At 38.4% G+C, this 21,919-nt stretch overlaps 1 protein-coding gene across 15 annotated transcripts in view; it reads left to right on the plus strand.

The window, feature by feature from the left end:
- The window catches only part of DNM3 (dynamin 3), a 607,865-nt gene that overhangs the window by 129,587 nt on the left and 456,359 nt on the right, over positions 1 to 21,919 (plus strand). The gene's annotated exons all lie outside the window — the stretch shown is intronic.

Consider the following 21,919-nt stretch of genomic DNA (forward strand, 5'->3'; position numbering starts at 1 on the left):
ATTCTCTGTGGACACCAACTGGGTGTCCTACAATTTAATTCAATTCTGACACTAACTATTCAGTTAACACAGACTCCACAGGTTGATGCCTCAGTCCCACAAGACTGTCCCCAGTTCAAATGCCAATCTCAAGTAGTGAGTCCCCAGGTAATCCACACTTCTGTGCAGTTTGACTAGGGGTTCACATGCAGATTAGGGGTTCACATGACCCCTTCCTCAGATTCAATAATTTGCTATAACAGCTCATATATTTCAGGGAAACACTTTTGTTTACTGGTTTATTAAAAAGGATATTATAGGCTGGGCATGGTAGCTCATGTCTGTAATTCCAGCACTTTGGGAGGGTGAGGTGGGTGGATTGCTTGAGGCCAACAGTTTGAGACCAGCCCAGGCAACATGGCAAGACCCTGTGTCTACAAAAAAAAAAAAAATACACAAAAATTAGGGGGCATGGTGGCATGTGTCTGTAGTCCCAGCTACTTGAAAGGCTGAGGTAGGAAGAGGTTGACAGCCATGATTGTTCCACTGTAAAGCCTGGACAACAGAGCTAGACCCTGTCTCAAAAAAAAAAAAAAAAAAAAAAAGGTTGCTGCGGGGGATGGTTATTATAAAGGATACAGATGAATAGCCAGAAGAAGTACATGGGGCGAGGTCCAGAAGGGTCTGAAGCATAAGCGCTTCTGTCCCCATGTAGTTGAGGCATGTCCCCCTCCAAGCATGTGGATGCATTTAACAATCTTGAAGCTGTCTGAACCCTTTCAGTGAGAGTTTTTATGTAGGTTCGTTATATAGATGTGATTGATTAAATCATTGGCCATTGGTGATCTATATTCAGCTCCTCTCCCCTCCCTGGAGATTAGGGGGTAGGACTGAGAATTCCAACTTTCTAGTCATGTAGTTGGATTCTCTGGCAACCAGGGGTCAATGAAGAATCCCCCCATTAGCGTAAACTTAGGTATGGTTGAAAGGGATTTGTTATGAATAACAAACGATACTTCTCTCATCCCCATGACTCAGGAAATTCCAAGAGCTTTAGAAGCTCTGTGTTAGGAACCATGAGCAGATACCAAATATATATTTCTTCTTATGTTGCATTCACCACCTGATCCATAGAGACACTCCCTGTTGAAGTCCCCTTTCCCTCCCAGGTGGCCCTCCTAAACAACACTTAAATGTCTTTTGGGCAGCTTCTTTTCCCACGTGGCCCACATCTGTTCTATGGGAAACATTCACATATTCTATCCTTTGCCCTGATGGTGCCCAGTCTACTCCCACAGGCTTGAGCTTTCTCTGGCCTAAGCCAGGCACAGAAGCTTCCCTCTCCCTCAGCTGCAGGATCTCAAGCTCTCTGAAAGGTCTCTCACTAAGCATGAGGGCAGAAGAAGGCATCTTCCTCCCTTGCCCTTCATGGGCAGAGAGAGGGGTTCACAGATCTTCACTTCTCCTGATCCTTGTATTATTATATTCTCAGAAGTGTTAAGGGGGCTTGTCATCCAAAAGACCAACAGGATGGCTAAATAATAGAAAGAAGAGCTTTATTAGCAATATCAGTTTGCAAATCAGGAAGAGAATTTCTGGCATCGACCCAGGGTATTCTCCCTTTGAAGTGGGAAGGTGCAGATTGGGTTTTATGCTCCACAGAGTTGTATTACACAATAGAGTCATACGCATTCAGCAAGTTTGAGAGAAAAGCTATCCATATTTACAAGAGGAGCCAAGTGCATATGCAGTGGGTAACATGTGTAACATACACACTGTGTTCACTTTGGGGTGGAGTTTCGGCATTAAAATGAGGTGGAATTTTGTCTCTTTAAATCAAAAGGCAAATTATAGGACACAAAGACAGTTTGTGTGCAACCTCTATAACCTGGCTGAAATTGGCTTAAGGTTTGTAGTTGCTTATCAGAGAAAAATGTTTATAAAGCCAGGCTTCTGTTCAGTCATTGAGTCGTAGTTGTCTGGGTTGTAAATCAGAGTTAAGAGTGGTCCAATAGCTCCTATTGTTATGGAGTGTAGCAAGGGTGTGGTTTTTCTTGTAGCCTTAGGAATTTAGGAAGTTGTCATGCCAGCTGAGCCCTGAACCTTAGACCTGTAGGTAACTTTTGTTTCCTTAACATTAGGGTTTGTCTTAGTTGACAAAAGGGAATCTATTTTGGTCTCTCAGATCACAGGCCCAAGAGGTAAAAAATCAGTTCTGAGTCATTTTTTATGTCAGTTCTACATATGGTGGCAGTCTCATACTTACAGATTTCCACTGGAACTAAAACATTGTTCATGAAGATGTGGCTTGGTATGGTGAAGTGAGCTCTGGACCAGTGGCGAAATGACCTGAATTATTGTATTTCTACCAATTTTTAGTTTGTGACTTTATAAAGAAATTACTTTGTTGGGGTACAGAAAACAATTCCCCAGAATCTAGCTTTTTGACATGCTGAGTGCTTTGAAAATGAAAAGGCCTTAGAAATATGTCTCAGATCGCTTCTCGGCCTTTTGGCTAAGATCAAGTGTAGAAATATGTCTCAGAACCAAGGTTCTGACTTTCCCCTGCCTGTCTCTCTCATCCTCCTTATTTTCCCAAGAAGAAGAGAGGGAGAGACTCTGTCTGGAATTTCCTTATCTAAGAAAGTATATTTCACAAAGAAGTGCAATTGTTTTAAGAGCACCCTCCCTAGAAATCTCATCAAATATCCAGGAAAAATCAACCTTCAGAGAAACAGAAGGGATTGGGAATCGTCACCAAGTCACTATGGCCAGACAGACTTTTCATCTGCTCTTCTGAGCGCAGCTCCAAGAAATTAACCAGGGAAATTTATTTGCATAGTAAGACAACCTTTGTTCTGTGCAGTTCTGTCCATCCCTTACCTTCCCATAACTTGTTCCATCCAGCTTTCAAAGAGAATCATTTACAAAATAATATATACCTTACAGGTCCATATGTCTTTCCTCTATGAAGAGAGATTTGAAGCCTCAATCATCTGGACCCTCTTTGAGTCTCATACTTTGTGTATTGCTTCTGTGTTTATGCAAATTAAATTTTGTATGCCTTTATCTCCTACTAAATTGCCTTTTGTCAGCTTATTTTTAGCAAACCTTCAGTGGGCACAGAGGAAGCCTTCCCTCCGCCCCTACAACTTAATCTCTTTGATGATCACTTTCCATAAAATGGTTTTGAAGATTGAATGAGATAGAGCAAATGAAGATGCTTTGAATGTATACATGTGCTAAACACAGGGAAAATGCTCTGTTGTGAGTTCAAAGTACTTTCTCTGCTATTGAGGCTTCTAATCAGTATGATTCTGTGATGACAGAAACTCAAAAGCTTACTTTTTTTTTCTTCTGATACTGAAAACTTCCATCTTGTCAAAAGACAAAATTACAACAAATTTAGCTTAAAGATCTTAACTGGCTTTTATTTGTGATTCTAGAATCAGGCAACACCTCATTTTACAAAATAGAATGAGTGTTCCCAATGAATCGAGCAGAGGTTGGTTTTATAGACAGAAATGGACCAAGAAGGCAGAAACAGAAAACCAAAAAAGGCTGGGTTGTTTCAAGGTTACTTTTCTTGCAAAGGTTAAAGCAGAGGGGACTTCATTATCATGCCAGCTAGCACTGGCTTGTTTGGAAATTTGGCTATTATCTCTCTCTCCTGATTTCGTGGAAGGTTAGATAAATAACTTAGTTTTGGCTTGGTGGTGTGGAACTTCAGCCTGAGTGACCCCATTTTGGCTTGGTATGTGTTGGGTTTAGTGCAGGAGCTCAGTCCAAACCGATGGCCTCCTGTAACAGTCTTAAGGAAGTATTATAGTGGGAGTGAAAGTCCAGTCTTCTGTCCCATTTGCTTACTAAGCTATACTAAGGAAAAAAAAAACAGAACGAAATTTAAATATTGTTTTTAATTTTCTGTTGGAACAAATGAGTGATTGCTATATAAAGGTGCATTTCAAGTACCAAATGCAAAATTATGCTACTGTTGTGTTCAAGTGTGAACTTTAGTGGTTACAGCTGAAACTTGTAGAGATGTCTCAGATTCTGCCTTCAATTGGCTCATTTAGCTTTGATAGAAAAACACTTTATTTCTTAGAAAAGCTATAATAACTGTTATCATTATTTTAATAATGACATTTACACAAGCTTTAGCATGTACATGCTTTCTGGGCACTTGTCTAAGTGTTTTCCAAATGTGGGGAGAGAAAGGGGGTGATCCCTTTGCTCCCCATCATAAAGGTCATGGCTGACACTCCTATAACAAATGACAGGTTAACAAGAGAAAAGCATAATGATTTATTAATGTGTATAAGCATGGGAACCACAAAAAATAGGAAAACTCAAGGGCCACATGGTTGATGCTAAAATACCCTCTTCACTGGGTTAAGGGAAGTGGAGGTGTAGGAGTAATTGATTTTTAGGGGGAATGAATGGGCACAAAGAACAATGATAAATCATAGTCAGGATGAAGTTCCTGTGAGCTCTGAGGGAGGCAGTGGGAACGTGAGGGGCTAAACTTCACTGTGAACAAAAGTTGTCTTATTATTGCAGATAGTGTCTCCCAGGTAATCTCTGGAGCTGCCCTAAGAAGAATAGATAAGAAATCTGTCTGGATATGGTGATGACTCCTAGTCTCTTCATTGGGATTCCTAGAAACGGGGGGTCTTAAGATAACTGCATTTCTTTGGTAAAGAAGGTTTCTTGGTCATATAAAGGAAATTCTAGAAAGGGTCTCTCCCAGTGTGCTTCAGCAAAAAAAGAGATTAAAGAAAGAGATAGGCAGGTGAAGGCCAGAGAGAGACCTTGGGGCTGCTTCTTTAGTTCGCCATGTCAAAACACCATATTTTGAGGTATTGTTCTCTGGGCCCTAATAAATATATGGTCTTATCTAATCCTCACAACAATCCTAGGAGGTAGGTGACATTATCCCTATTTTACATAGAGGAAACTGAGGCACAGAGAAGTTACAGTTTACCCAGCAATCAGGGTTGTTTGGAGTATTAACATGAAATAATGTGTGTGAATAAAAGCTTGGTGTATAGTACAGCAGATTCTCAGTCATTTTTAATTTACTCTAAGGGTCAAGAGTTAGTAATTATAGAAGTCCATGTGACTTTGGGGCTTTCATTGGGCAAAACCACAAGTTTTGGCGGAAACAGATAAAGATAAGCACTTATTCTTATTTGGCATAGATAGTTCCTTTCTTCTGCATCCTACTGCTATTTTCACTTTATAGATGGAATACTTTGAAGCACGAAAAATCATTGTATCTTGAAATAATTTTTAAAACAATCCAATAACAAACTCAGAACTACTGAAGAATAATAAAGGTAAGACAATATATATTAAATATTTTAAGGGTAACATTTTTGGGAAATCGACTTTTTTTAGCTATATGGAATATTATTATCATTATTATTATCATGATCATTAGTATTTCCATTTTACATGGGAAGAAATTGAAGCACAGAGAAGTTACAGGTTAGCCAGGATAATACCTATTTTCCAGAACTTTTGTGGGGTATTAACAGTACTCAATGGTGTTAATTTACATACTAACTTAGGTAACAAATGTATGTTAAGAATATGTATATAAAATATGTTTTTGGATTCAAATTTTATTTTAAATGTGATAACTATTTTTGCTAAGGTATATAATTATCCCCCAAATTATTTTTAGGATGAGTATGAGTTTTTATATGCAATGCAGTTCCATCTTATGTAAGCACTGTATTCTAAAATTAGCTTTTAAATCAAATACAGGGTATAGTAAGAATCATCATTAGGACCAGTGAGCTCAATATTGTATATATGATGTTGTGTATACAACTAACATTCCTTCTAACTTTTTACTGGTCACTGTTTTTCAATGGGTATCAATTGGATTTTTAAAAAATTTCTTCTTTCAGGATGTTAATAGAGAAGAATCAAGTAGCTATTATCAGAATTCAGTTTTGTTTTCTGTGGAAATCTCTTTCCACAATAACAATCCAATGATGTGCTTGTCAAATTTCAGCATTACCTTTATGTTGAACATTTAAAAAAAACAATAATAGTAGCCTACATTTTAAATATACTTAGTATGAAATGGGCATTGTATTAAATTCTTTCTGTGCATTATCTTATTTAACATTTAACCACAAAGAGGAATGCATTCTATCTCTTACACTTCTTCATAAATGCTTTATGCTTTCACTCATTAATTTCACACATTTTTATTTTTAAAAATTTGGTATGTGTTGTTATTTGCCCACCTGTATATCTCCTATTTCCTTTTGTTTTTTCTCTTTGGTGCTTTTGTTAATCACTTGTTTACAGTTTTAAATGTTCTCTTTTCTCCTCTTGGTTTTTTCCCAATTATATGAAGTCTCCTAAGTCTAATTCAGATTCTACCCTTTCTATAAATCCTTTACAGATCACTCTACCCTGAAAAGACCTCTCCCTTTGTGAAATCTACATAGCATTCATTTGACAATTATTCATTAAGCTGCTTATCTTGAAATTTTATTTAAATCTTTTGCTTAATTTTCACAAGTTTGTCTTCTTTTCCAACTTTGGTAAGTTCTTCAATTATGAAATACAGCTTAACACTTTGTTTCCCTATAGTAGTAGTTCTTTAATTCTTTAATGAGTAGCAGATTTTCATATGGCCAGAAAACTCCACTCCCAATTGAAAGGATATATTACAGAATGGAAAATAATCTGAATTGTGTAACCTAAGAAGCAAAATAGTCTGAATTCTGCAACCTAAGAAGCACAATGTGTAATTGAAGGCTTGCTTAAAAAAAAAACAAAAAAAAAAAAAACAAAAAAAAACCCCAGAAAACCTTATCACAAAAGCCAAAACAGGTTTTGGGAAATTGAAAATATAATATTTTCATGGTATTAAGCTTCATACGAAAATGAAGTCCAGACAGCAACAACATACTCTTGAGAGTCTTATCCTGAGCTAGTGTCTATGACTGATTAGACCGAAGGGGAGGAGATGGCTCATAAAAAGATCTGCTCCTAAAAGGAAAGCCAGAGATTTTGCTCCAGAGTGTTAGTTCATACTGAATGAGGAAAAGAACACTAGAAGTTCTAAAATGCTGAAAGAGGTATTCAAGACCTCATAGTCTTTGAAAAACAGCAAATAGTAGTTCAGTTTTGACTTGGAATCATTCATTCATTCATTCATTCATTTATTCTTGTAATCATTCCTGTAAGGAATGTTAAATCAAAGACGTAGAAGACATAGTCCCTACTCTCTAAGCACTGTCATTGTAGCACTGGAGATAAAACACAAACAAGTAGTCACTATGCTGTGGAAGGCGTAATACATGTTATATGAATATTCTTGAACATGTTACTTAGCCGTCTGGGATTTAGTTTCTTTATCTGTAAAGAGCAAGCACTGGCTTTAGTAGAAAATCTTTAAGGCTGTTTATACATGCAAAATCACATAAGTAGTACATTCACAAGATCTTGAAAAGCTTCAGAGGAGAAACACATTCCTTACAGTGGAGACATCAAGGTAAGTTTCTTAGTGGAAATGATATTTGAAGAGGGCCTTGTTAGGTTATTTTGATAGGCATATACTATAACAGTGATAAAACCAGTTATTGAGTGTTTGCTGTGCAGAAGGCAGTATGAGAGGCACTTTAAATACAGATTCCTAGGCTGGGCACAGTGGCTCACGCCTGTAATCCCAGCACTTTGGGAGGCCAAGGTGGGCGGATCACCTGAGATCGGGAGGTCGAGACCAGCCTGACCAACATAGAGAAACCCTGTCTCTACTAAAAATACAAAATTAGCCGGGTGTGGTGGCGCATGCCTCTAATTCCAGCTACTTGGGAGGATGAGGCAGGAGAATCGCTTGAACTCGGGAGGTGGAGGTTGCAGTGGGCTGAGATCGTGCCATTGCACTCCAGCCTGGGCAACAAGAGCAAAACTCCATCTCAAAAACAAACAAAACAAACAAACAACAACAACAAACCTGCAGATTCCTGTGGGGAACAGGGTGGAGCAGAGTTCTCTCTCAATACGCTGAAGTTATTTGCACAATTCTGTGTATATGTAAGTTAGTACATTTTTATGGGGAAAGTTTCCATGGCTTTTCTCAGATACTTGAAGTAGTCCATAACCCCAGAAACAAGAACCGCAGTATAAAGAGTAGGAGATATGATTCTTATATTTTGGGAAATGCCCATATGTAGGGGGCGGGGGAGGAGGGATAGTGGTGCTGGTGGAAAGAATGAACAGTTGATAGCAAAGAAGATGTTAAAAGCTAAGTATTGGAATCAAAGCCCCTGGGAGGGGGGAGCTTGAAGTAGTGAGACACAGTTAATGTGGGGTGGCTAACAGATTGTAACTGGGAGTCAGAATGTCTGGATTTAAATCTTTCACTGGCATCCCCTACCTGTGTAACCTCAGGCAATTTGTTTAACCTCTTTGAGGCTAAAGCTTTTGCTATTTAGATTAATTGTTACATATTTACTCAATTCTTTTTTTTTTAAATTAACGGTTTACTATGTGTTAAATGCCTTCATTCATATATTCTTTGATACAGTATGAATTTGTTGAGACCCTATACCTAGTTACTGGGAGAATTTTGGTGAATGAAGCAGAAGTATTCATTCTCTTGCCCTCACTGAAACCTATGAAAGAGACACTATTTTGCAGTGGAGGGAACTGAGGCTTGGGGAAGTTAAGTGATTTCTCAGTCTTGTGATAAGGAAATTGCAGAACCTTCAAACATGGGTCTGACTCCAAAATCTTTTTTATTTTTTTGAGCCAAGATCTCCCTCTGTCACCTAGGCTGGGGCATAATCTTGGCTCACTGCAGCCTCGACCTCCAGGGCTCAAGTGATCCTCCCACTTCAGCCTTCCAAGTAGTTGGGTCTACAGGCATGTGCCATTATGCCTGGCTAATTTTTTGCATTTTTGGTAGAGACGGGATTTCACCATGTTGCCCAGGCTAGTCTTGAACTCCTGAGCTCACGTGATCCTCCCGCCTTGGCCACCTAAGGTGCTAAGATTATAGGCGTGAGCCACCACTTCTCGCCCAAAGTCTTAATCACTAGTGTTTTGTTTTTTTTTAATCACTAGTGTTTTATACTTCAGAATATTGTAAGCATGGCTGACTCTTGTGAGGTTAACAAGAGGAAACTTACTTTATTTCAGGAATAATTTACATACAAACTCAAAGGTTGAGAGAGGGATGCTGTAGATATTTTGGACAGACTCTTCTAAATTTATGAAACTACTAAGAAGTATTATTAAATAATGCAGTATTTCAAATCAGTTTTTCATATGATGACACAATCAGATCACTGAGTAGTTACTACACTGTTATTGAAATTGCATTTTTCATTGTGATCTATATTATTCATATTAAGGACCCTCTAAAATGAGTGCACTTGCTTTTCAAGTAAGATAGTTTTTTTCTCATATATTTTTCACTGATTGACTATTTTTCCACTCCTATAATTTTGTCTATTTTGCAAAAGAAATTGATTACTTTTCATATTTAAGCCCCTTTTGAGGGGCTGTCTCTTTTGAGGGTGGTTGTCCTTGTGAGAGAGTTTTCCATTAAGTTCCCACTGAGAAAATTAGTGACTATTATAGCTAAGTATTAATTTACATACAATTTGAGTTGAAGAAAACCATAATACAAAGTTTTGGATCCGAACTTTAATTTGTTTTCTTTGTAGGTGCATTTCTGTTAGCATCATTTAAACTGACTGCATAATGCATTAGGTTTTACTGAGTGCTGGCTATTCTTGCAAGAATCCTCTGGGACTAAAAACAAAAATTATCCAAGGGAAACTTCTAAACATTTTAAGTTTATCCCAATTTAGATAATTTATACACTAATTGACCTGTTCCATTAACTGAGTTTTCTTCATACTAAGGACAACCTTTGGTTCTTCTTTTTTCTCCTCCTCCTTCTCTCCCTCTTCTTCTTCTTCTTCTACTTTTCTTTTTTTTTTTTTTTTTGAGTTGGGGTCTTGGTCTGTCACCCAGGCTGGAGCTCAGTGGTGAAATCATGGCTCACTGTACCCTTGAACTCCTGGACTCAAGCAATCCTCCTGTCTCAGTTTACCGAATAGTTAGAGACTGCATGTACATGCCACCATGCTTAGCTAATGAAAAAAAGATTTTTTTTTTTTTTAAGAGGGAGCCTTGCTATATTGCACATGCTGGTCTTGACCTCCTGGCCTCAAGTGATCCTCGTGTCTTGGCCTCCCAAAGCAGTAAGATTATAGGCATGAGCTACTGCACTTGGCCATTGTTTTCCTTTTTAAAAAAATTTTCAAGAAATGATTGGGTTGACTCTATTGCCTGAGTCATAGAATTATTTCTAGCATTTCTAAGCAAAAGCGTCTTGTCAGATGAATTGGCTCGGCATTTTAGTTTCATGTAACCAATTGTCATATCATGTCCAAGAATTTCCATGATATTTACAAGATAAAATCTTTATTTTTATTTGTTTAGGCCTTTTAATGTAAGAATATGTACTCTTATTACCAAGTTATACTGTACTGACTAGGTCGATGTTGCTTGGGACATAATTGATAATAAATATTTTTGTAGGGCCCCAAACAACACTTAAGTGACTTCTCTATTAGTAAAGCGTTTAGAATAGATATCACTCCAAGTTATAAGAATCTGTGATTTTGTTAAAGTTTAATACATTTTTCAGAGCAAGCATCATGGGAACATACTTGTGCTTTTAGCAAAACATGTTGCGTATATATATGTGCAAGCTTGGGCCAGAAGAGGAAAATTTTTCTGAATGATGTTACAATGTTGCAGATAAAGATTCAAAAGATAGTTTGTTTTGTAGAAACTGACAAGCTGATTCTAAAATTTATATGAAAATGAAAGAACCCAGAATAGCCAAAACAACTTTGAAAAATAACATTGAGGTTGGAGAATTAATATTATCTGATCTCGAGACTTATTAAACAGGTGCCACGGTTTGTGCCTGTAATCCTAGCTAGTAGAGAGACTGCTTGAGCCCAGGAGTTCAGGCCGTAGAGTGCTATAATTGTGCCTGTGAATAACCACTGCACTTCAGCCTGGGCAACTTAGCAAGACCGTATCTCTTAAAATGAGGGCTTACAAAGTTACAATAATCAATAATATGGCATTGGCATAAAGAGACAGATCAATGGAACAGGACGGATTCAAAAAATGGATCTACACATATGTAGACAATGGATTTTAGACAAAGGTACAAAGGCAATTCAGTGGAGAAATGGTAGTCTTTCCAACAAAGGTTACTGGAAAAAAATAGATATTTACATGCAAAAAATAAACTTTGATTAATACCTTCCACCATACACAAAAGTTAAATTGGCTATTTCCAGCTGCTAAAAACTTCCAGGAATTTGTCATGATGACTGTTCTCATACTGCTAGTAAAGACATACCGGAGACTGGGTAATTTATGAAAGAAAGAGGCTTAACTGACTTACAGTTCCACATGACTGAAGAGGCCTCACACTAATGGTGGAAGGTGAATGAGGAGCAAAGTCATATCTTATATGGCGGCAGGCAAGAGAACATGTGCAGGGGAACTCCCTTTTATAAAGCCATCAGCTCTTGTGAGACTTATTCACTATCATGAGAACAGAATAGGAAAGACCCACCCCCATGATTCAATTACCTCCCACTGGGTCCCTCCCATGACATGTGGGAATTATAGGAGCTACAATTCAAGATGAGATTTGGGTGGAGACACAGCCAAACCATATCATTGACATTTAAGGAGCTTACCAAAAACACACTAAAGATCTGCTTCAAATATTTAGATGAAATAATGTTGGCAGCAACTTGTGTATAAAATTACATACTCAGAGAAAAAGTTTTTTGTGGTTTTTTTGAGATATTATAATGTATCCAGCAGTGCATATTGTAGCTCTGATATTTTCTTTAAAAATTTTTTAGTTACATATTTACATACTTTTAGTTCTGATGCGACTAATACTTAAATCTCATTTATAAATTTTGTTCCTTGTGGCCAAGATTCTGTGGGGAAACAGTATTTTCATTTTGTAAATCTTAGACTTCCTATTGTATTTTTGTATTGGAGTCTGATTATTTGAATTTTCATGACAAAGTCTCATCATTTTGCTTTTAATTACTCTATAGATTTTTATTTGGCAGATCATCTTATTTTTCATTATTAAAACAACGACTGACATTTGCTGTCTCAGAATTAGTACATTCAATTATTCTTAAAAAACATTGGAATAACTCCTTATTCAGAAACTCTTTTTGATATTTTCAGTTTCTAAACTTAGCTGATTATCAAGAGGAAGCAAAAAAGAGCCTTGAGTACCCAACTGATATCACAAAGTCTTTGATGTAAGTCTCATGCATTACAGGGTCCCAGCCTTATTCTGGCCTTTCCAGCCTTATTTTAGACTCAGACCATGCATACTGGATTGTTGGATTTCTCAGTCTAGAGTAAAATATAAAACCACAAGTGAGAATGGGAATATGGCTTAAAACCAGATGTGTTGCCAACAGCAAGAAGTGACAACTGTAAACTTGATAGCAAGGAAAGAGACACAAGGGGGAAAAAAGGCATAAAATAGCACATAAAACACTTAAGTAAACAAAGTAATCTATAGCCCCAAATCATTGAAATAATAAAAAGTGTTTAAATTTTCTATCCAATTGGAATTAGATAGAAATTGAGCATGTACTATACTGTTTCCTACATCCTTAAAATTAACTTACCTTGCCCTTTCAACAGCTTTTGACATTATCAATTCCTCTTTCTTGAAATTTACTCTATGTCTTTGGCTTATATGCCAAATATTCCTGGTTTTCCTTCTATCTCTTTGTTCACTCTTTCAGGCTCCCTTGCCAATGCATTATCTTCTATCTGGCCTTTAAGGTTGCATCTGCCCAAGGCTCCTTTTTGGTTGTCATTTCATATTCTCCTTTTGACAATCTCTTCCACACTGTGGCTTCAATTACAACCTGAACATTACGACTCTTGCATGTATAGTTCCTGGGCTAAACTCCAGACTCATTTTTAACTCACTGCTTGAAACTCTACTTGGATATTTCAAATGTATTTCAAGCTCAGCATGTCAAAAGCCATATTTATAATCACTTTTTTTTCCCTTATCCACAAACCTCAAGCCTCCTCCAAGATTTATTTGTTGATTCCTACAGTCATCTACTCATTCATTTATTTATTCATCAATTCTACAAATGTGCAACTGGTTTAGTTACTGGGAATACAGCAGGGGTAAGACAGATAATGCTACTTTTCTCATGGTGCTTATATTCCAGTGGATGAAGACAGACAATAAAAAACAAATACGAAAAACTTCAGACAGTGACCATGTGCACAGAAGAAAAAAACTGGGCAATGTAATAGGATGTGACTAAGAGATGCTACTTTACTTTGTCCAGTCAGGGAAACCTCTCTAAAGGGATGATATTTTGGATGAGGAAATGACAGGAAGGAGCCACACATGCAGAGATCAGAGGGACAAACATTCCAGAAGAGGAGCAGCTTATAGAGAGGCCCTGAGGTAGGAAGGGGCTTGGTGCTCTTGAGCTGCAGAAGGGAGGCCATTGCAGGCAGAGCGACTGAGCAGGTAGGGTGGAGGTAGTGATAGAGATGGCATTGGAGGCAGATGGGTGGCAGACTGTATCGGACTTTGTAGAGTAGGCGAGGGTGAGGAATCTGGATTTTTCTAAATGTACTGGAAAACCAATACTTTAAACAGGGCAGAAGCATGATGTGATGTATGTTTTAAGGAGATCTTTCCAGCTACTGGGTGGAGAATGGATTCAATGGCTTTAAACAGGGCAGAAGCAGGATGTGATGTATGTTTTAAGGAGATCTTTCCAGCTACTGGGTGGAGAATGGATTCAATGGAGCAAGAGTAGAGTCAGAAAGACTAGTTAGGCTACTTTTATGGTAGTACAGGTAAGAGGTGGAGCAGGCTGAGAAGTAGAATGGCCATAGTGGAGGCAGTGAGACCGTGTTTGGAAGAGAGCTGAGGAAAGGAGCTTTGAACAGGTAAATTTTGAGATATCTGTTAGACATCTGAGTGGAAATGTCAAATAAGCATTAGAATTAGATATAGACAAATCTGGAACTCAAGGGAGAGGTGAATGTCTGAGATGTGAATTTAGAGGATATATATAAAAAATTTTAAGGCAATGAGATTAGATGAGATCACTTGGAGAGAGAGGATAGAGATGAAAAAGAGGGTAAGAAGGTCTAGAAACAAGTCTGGTGTACTCCGATATTTAGAAGTGTAGAAGAGAAGCGAAGGAACAGTCAGCAAAGAACGATGGAGAAAGAGCAATCAGTGAAGATGGAGAACAATCAGAAAAGATGAAATAATGCAATCAGTGGAAGAATGTTTCAGGGAAGAGGAGGACAATCGTGTCAGACGCTGCCAAGATGTAGAATAATTATAATAATTATATAGTTTGCAACTTTTGGCCAAGTGCTCGGAATGCTTCTTACCTGTTTTCTGTATTTGGAATATAGTTTATCTTTTATAAAAAAATTTTGTGGGTACATAGTAGGTAGATACACCCTAAAGAAAGGAAATGAGTATATTGAAGAGATATCTGCACTCCCATGTTTGTTGTAGCACTGTTCACAATAGCTAAGATTTGGAATATGGTTTATCTCTTGATTGTGTTTTATGTGGAAATATACTATGAGTATAAAATAGAGTAGATTTTTGTTATACTCTTTGAACTCCTTTGGAAAAAAATACAGAACTAAGTTGAGCTATGTAGGTATCAACAGCTGCTGGATTCTGATTGTTGTTTTGGATACTTGTGGTAGAATATTCCGTAAAAGTCCCCCATCTCTGGGTATTTCTGTAAGTGCTGGCCTTGGTCTTGTCCACCAGCACTATTCCTTAACCTTCACCTCTTGGCTCAGCCTTATCCAGGCTTTAGAAGCAGAATAAAACTGTAAAGGCTATTGTTCAGCAGTAAATTTCAAGATGGCATTAATATTAATCTCTCTTGACCCTGAATACTGTTCAACTGGCTTTGGCTTTGTATCTTGACAAAACAGCTCTGCCTTCCATTCCATGACTGAATTTGCTTCTTGGTTTTCTGCCTAGTTTGCATTTGGAGTTTTGTTTTAATTTCCTACTTTGCCTTGAGAGTACCAGAGCTCTGATCTTAAACCCTGGTCTCTGTCCCTGGTCTGATACCTGCTTGGCACCAGCTTTTTGTCTTTTATGAAATCTTGGCACCCTCCACTTACTCCCATCTCACCCTATTGTTCTTAACTCTCCTACTGAGACCTCTAACTTTTACCCACTGCAGGACTCCCTAAGGTTAATTGTTTGCTTCTTTAGATTTCCTTTTTTTTTGATTGCTAGACTTTCCCTGTTTATTTTAGCAATACAGTTGAGTTCTGTTTCATATCTGGGTCCTATGTAATTAATAGATAACTAAACTAAAATTCTAGGATCTTGCCTTCAATTTGGAATGACTTGATGGGAGCATTTAGAAATTACTATTTTTAATTAACACATAATAATTGTACATATTTATGGAGTACAGTAGGATATTTCAGTATATATATACCATGTGTAATGACCAAATTAGGGTAGTCAGCATATCCATCACTTCAGACACTTAGCATTTCTTAGTGTTGGGAAAATTCAAAATCCTCTCATCTAGCTATTTGAAAATATACAATTTATTATTCTTAACTGTAGTTCCCCTTCAGGGCTACAGAAACCTGGAAGTTACTACTCCTATCTAGCTGTACTTTTGTATCTGCTCCCCAACCTCTCCCTATCTCCTTTGCCCCCCAACACTTCTCAGTCTCTAGTAACCACTATTCTACTCTCTAATTCTATGAGATCAACTTTTTTAGCTTTCACATGTGAGTAAGAACATGGAGTATTTATTGGAAGCATTGTTATATCCAAAGTAGACTGCTTTAAAGAAGAAAGAAATCTACGGATGTCTTTTTTTTTTTTTTTTTTTTTTTTTTTGAGACAGAGTCTCGCTCTGTCACCCAGGCTGGAGTGCAGTGGCATGATCTAGGCTGACTGCAACCTCCACTTCTCAGGTTCAAGTGATTCTCCTGCCTTAGCCTCCTAAGTAGCTGGGATAACAGGCACTTGCCATCACACCTGGATAATTTTTGTATTTTTCATAGAGATGGGGTGTCACCATGTTGGCCAGTCTGGTCTCGAACTCCTGACCTCAGGTGATCCACCCGCCTTGGCCCCCCAAAGTGCTGGGATTATAGGCGTGAGCCACCGTGCCCGGCCTACGGATGTTCTTTACTCTAAATATAATAGGCATTAGGGAAACACAGAACAGTAAAATGTATCTCTGCCTTTGAGGAAATATGTTTTTAAATATAGTCATACATAGATGCTCTGTACAGCCAGTGAATTCAGCTTGTTGCATTGAAAACAGTCCCTTATGTATATGACCCCTGTACTCTGTTTTCACTGGAACTCTGTGCTCACAAAACATTGCTATTAAAACATTTCAGAAATAAGAAAACTCCAGTTAAAATTTTGAGGAACCTTGATTCTTAGAATAAAGATGGACAAGAGATTATTTTTTCCTAGTGCTCTATAATTATTCCTTTCTATTTAACCTTGATTAATTAAAACATATACATATTTTTACCCATGGAAGGGGCATATTGGAAATATGTAAATTCTTACAGTCATGCTGTGCTCTTCACAGACGATTGGAAGATTGCCAGGCATAAATCCATCTCATCCTTCCTCCAAACAATTTGTCAGTTGTTTTACCTAGCATAATTTGTTTTTCATGACCAGTAAAAATGACAGTGCTAAAATGTTTTAAAAGGAAATAAAAATAAAATAGAATTATAGCTCTGATTTTTTAATATTCCCCTTTTTTCCTCCCTAATCATTCTTTGATATAGTAATGTATCTTAACCTTTTCTTCACTTGTAGGCTATTTTTAACATTGTAAAAACAGAGAAAATAATCAAAACTAGGAGTTTTATTTTCTGAAAATGAAAACAGAGAAATTTTATTTTGTGAAAATGAAAAATAAATTTCAATAAGACAGGTTATACTGCAACAAAATAGAATTTCGCAGGTGCATTATCACGGTTTCAATGCTTATGTACACATAACCTTCATCCTTTGTATGACTTTGTGGCTAGGAGATTTAATGCACTGACTACTCACACTGATGCTGGGCTGAAGCCTCAAATTGTCTGAGGAAAAGACCATTTCATGTGCCCAACTATGAAGCATTTAGAATGAAAGGAATACTGAGAACATGTCAAGAGAGCTCATGCCACTGGAAATTGTACCTTTCTGTAAGAAAGAATGTATCTCAAAACTATAAGATGAGATTGTGTAACCTTCAGACATGTTAGTTCACCATAGTATACTATAGTAGAAGACACACATTTAGCAGCTCTTTAAAGGTCCAGCTATTGATCAGCTAGTGCAACTCGTTCTATAGAGTTTGACTTAGATGCTAGAATTTCCTTCATCCCCAAACTACAGTTATCATCATAGAGACAAGGGGACACGGATCTATGAGTCTCTGGAGCTGGGTAGAGGATGGATTACAGGTAGCCCTTTCCTGAAAAGCCAGGTCAGCTTGTTTTGCTGAATTTTCCATCCTGTAGGTTGAATTCTTTTCCAGGAGGCTCTTTGGTTTCCGTAGAAAAAAGTACTTTGTGGTTCCTGCCCTATCGGTTTTCCAGATATGCTGGGCAGGTCTGAACCCTAGTGATGGACATAGATTAGACCCAAATTGTCATCCCTGCTGTGATTACTCTGAGGTCACTCATTTAGGATCACTTTTTGCATGCATGTGTGTGTGTGTATAATGTATTTTGTACTTATACAGTACTATAGTAGTATATAAACTGTGTAATAGTACTTATACAGTTTAACCAGTGAGATGGTTAAATGGTTAACAAGTAAACCACATAGTTAACCAGTAAAGATGTAAAATGACTTCAGACAAATATGATCAATCTCTACAGTCCCCTGATAAATTTCACAGGCTCCCACCACCATCAGTTCTACCTATTCATCTCATCCACGCTCATTGTTCTGCCTCCTTCCTGTTCCTATGGATGCCCTGGCGTGTTTGTTTCTTTCTTTCTGGCCTCCTATTCCCCTCCCCTCAGACATCACTTCAGCATTTGTGCCTTCTCACTTCTCTTATCCTGGGTGTTACCATTTCAGCCTATGAGCATGCCATTAATTTGCCATCTTTACAAAATTCTCTCTTGACCTCACATCCCTCTGTAGGTGCCCTCTCCCTTCTCTCCTCTTCTTTACAACAAAACTCCTTAAAAGAACTGTTGGCTGGGCGCAGTGGTTCACTCCTATAATCCCAGCACTTTGAGAGGCTGAGGTGGGAACATCACTTGAGGCCAAGAGGTCGAGACCAGCCCAGGCAACACAGTGAGACCTTATCACTACACAGAATAAATAAAAATTAGCCAGATGTGGTGGCTCACTGCCTGTAGTCCCAGCTACTCAGGAGGCTAAGGTGGGAGGATCACTTGAGCCCAGGAGTTTGAGGCTGCAGTGAGTAATGATGCACCACTCCACTCCAGCCTGGGTGACAGAGTGAGACCCTGTCTCAAAAAAAAAAAAAGATCCATTCTTAGTCCTCATGTTACTGGACATGTTGGCAGGGTTTGATGGACGACTCCTCTTTTCTTGGCTTTGTTTTCCCCTTGCTGTTTTCTCCTACCTTCTAAGTCTCCATCTCCTGACCTCTAAACTTCGGAAAACCCAGGGCCTGGTACTCTGACCTCTTTCCTGTCTAACTCTTGTTTAGTGCTCTCATCACTTACCTGACTTGAATGACTCCTAAATATATATCTCTCACTTGGACTTCTCCATGAACAAAAGATGCGTATATCTAGCCCTGAAGACATTTTTGTACAAATTAGAAAAAGCTGCCCTTTCCTCAAGCACATGACTGCCATCTTCTGGAAATTTTTCAGAGTAGAGACACCTATCCAAAGACTGAATATGAATGGTGTCTCCTTCAGCTGTGTGGTCCTCAACCTTAGTAGCAGTGCTTTTTCTCAACTTGGACGGGTGTGTAATGGCCATCACAAGCTTAATAGGTCCCAACCCACATCCCATCCGATCCCATCCCTTCCCATCCTCTTCCCTTCAGTCTTTTTCTGGTGGCTGAGGTCAAACCCTTTGAAGTTCTCTTTGATGCTTCTCTTTCTCTCATACCCCAGCTTAAATCCATCAGCAAATTCTGTTGCCTTTTCTTTTAAAATACATTAGAATTTAATCACTCATCACCACCCCACTGTTGCCACCCTGGTCTAAGCCTCAGCAGCTCTCTCCGGGATGATTCCAATAGCAAGCTTCGTTCCTTGTTCCTCATTGTCTGTCCTCAACACAGCATCCACAATTGTTTCAAACCTAGGTCACCGCATGTTTCTACTCTATGCCCAATCCTTCAGATGGTCTTCCATCTCACTCAGAGAAAAATCAAAGTCCTTGAAACAGTCCACAGGCCCTCCACATCCAGGCCTGTCCACAGCACTGGCCTTGTTTCCCACCTCCCTCCCCTCCACACTGCCTGGTGCTCTAGCCACATGGACCTGGCTGTCCCTCAACATGCTGAACACACATCTGCTTTAGGCACTCTGCCCGGATGCCCTTCCATACAGCATGGTCTGCTGTCTTCCTTTCTTGAGTCATTGCTCAAAGGTCACTTTACCCTGTCATGGAAGCCTTCCTCATCTATACCACATAACCAAGCAACCCCCTTCCGAAAGCATTTGCTATCCCCCTGCTATTTTATTTTCTCCATAGCACTTAGCATCACACACACACATATTGTTTACTCTTTTACCTGATTAGAGTTTAAGCTTCGTGAGCCTAGAGACTTATTTTCCCCCCTTAACTATATCCCAATTTCTAAAACAGTTCTTGGCAAGTAGAGTGATCTCAATAAATATTAATCAAATAAATAAATGAATACAGGTATCCTTGAATCTGTCTGGGGGACACTATCCTCAACAAGACACTGCAAATTGACCAAGGGGTTGACAAAATAAATAAAAATACACAAAGGTTTGAGATGGTCCTGCACAATTATCTTCTCTTGATTCCAAGATAAAAGTATTTTCAAGAGTTTGAGAACTCATTTAAATCTAATTTGAAAATTGCATTGATTTTACACCCTTCCGGAAGGGCATGTTTCCTGCAGAGAAAGCAAGTAGGTGCCATCTAGTGGCAACAAAGGAGATCCACATTTGTGTTAACTGGAATGTATCGATTAACAGTGATTGAAAATGTAGTTCCTGATCCGGAAGCTTATGAACTCTATGACAGAACAGTTGTGATAGCCATAAGTCCTGAAGGGTGCATTTTTCATGGAATATATGGCATTGAAAAAAACACAGTTCCATTTCTTCTAAATTATTTCTAATTTTTCCTTTTAATTTTTGCTTGTTTTCTGGGATTTGACTTCTTTTGTTCCTTTGTTTTTCTTATTGTTTTGTCCTCTACTTATCTATATACTCTTACAGTCACATGGTACTGGCCTAGGCTTTGAATGGGTAATAAAATAAAGGCTCTATCTTCTGGGGATTTATATTCTAATAAAGACAGTGCCTATGAGGGTAAGTAGAGAAGAACATGCCTTATCTTGATGAACTGATCTCTTCAGGCCAGATTTCTGCAGCCTGTTGAGTCTTTACTGTTGGGTATACTTCCAGCATTAGAGGAATGAGCTTTCAGGAGACTCAGCTTGCTGTTTTTCAGAAAGTGGCACATTATATGGAGAAACTAAGATAGAAAGAGAAATACTCATGTCCATGCATGTTGTCAGGAAAGACAGAAATTAAATCCATCTCTGATTCTCATTCTAACATCCAAAAAGCTAGGTCATTTCAATTCTTTGGTAAATTAAAGTAGAAACTTTTTGGTCCACTTTGGGAGCTTGTGACCTTTCCAGTTCAGAGTGGCTGGGGTTGGAACTGGGAAATCTTTGCCACCAGAGGGCCTGAGTAGTGATGCGACAAAGCAAGGTAAGGGTGTGAGGCCCAGGAAGGAGACAAACTTGGAGTGCTGACACTCACATTAATGCACACGGCCTTTTCACAGCTGAGTAGCACCAGAGGACAAAAGTTGGACCAGTGGAATATGACAAGAAAGCAGATTTCATACCAAACATAAATATTTTCCAGTCAGAGTATTTTCCATTGAGATCAAAGTTTCAGTTACCCAATAGTGGATGGGTCCGAGCAGAGACTGGATGACAACCTGCCAGATTTGTTGAACCTATGAAGATTCTCTGATTCTCTGGAAGACCTCTCTTTCTCCCTGCACATGTCAGAATCCTCCCTACGGTTCAATATTCAGTCCATACCTCACTTCCTTTTTTGGGCACCACAGCTTAAATCATCTTTTCTATCTCTACCTTTCCTATCATTTTAAGAGCAGGTTAGCATTTACATTATGCTACCTGCATTAACGTTTTTTCTCAGTGGTCTAATCCTTAGCTTTTTGAGTTAATGCTAACCTGCTTGAAGACACGGACCACATCTGAGCTAAATGACAAATGATTCTGTATTGTTATCTTTTAGCATTGAAGGTGTATGTAAGACTCTTTTATCCTTTCCACACAGTGTTAAATCTAACCCTTATTGATCTACCTGGAATAACTAAAGTGCCCGTGGGAGACCAGCCACAATAGCTCTCTTGCTATTGACCTTGCCATTTCATCTCCAAGAGTGAATATTAAATGTTTATGATGGGGAATGGTAGTAAGGCTACCAATAATTGCCTCATCTGGCTTTTTTTTTTTTTTTTTTTTTTTGAGATGGGGTCTCACTTTCTTACCCAGGCTGGAGTGCAGTGGCATGATCGTGGCTCATTGCAGCCTCGACCTCACAGGCTTTTATCTGGCATTTGGGTCCAAGATGCTTA

Source organism: Symphalangus syndactylus, chromosome 12 (genome assembly GCF_028878055.3).
Source record: "Symphalangus syndactylus isolate Jambi chromosome 12, NHGRI_mSymSyn1-v2.1_pri, whole genome shotgun sequence".
Classification (NCBI taxonomy): Eukaryota; Metazoa; Chordata; class Mammalia; order Primates; family Hylobatidae; genus Symphalangus; species Symphalangus syndactylus.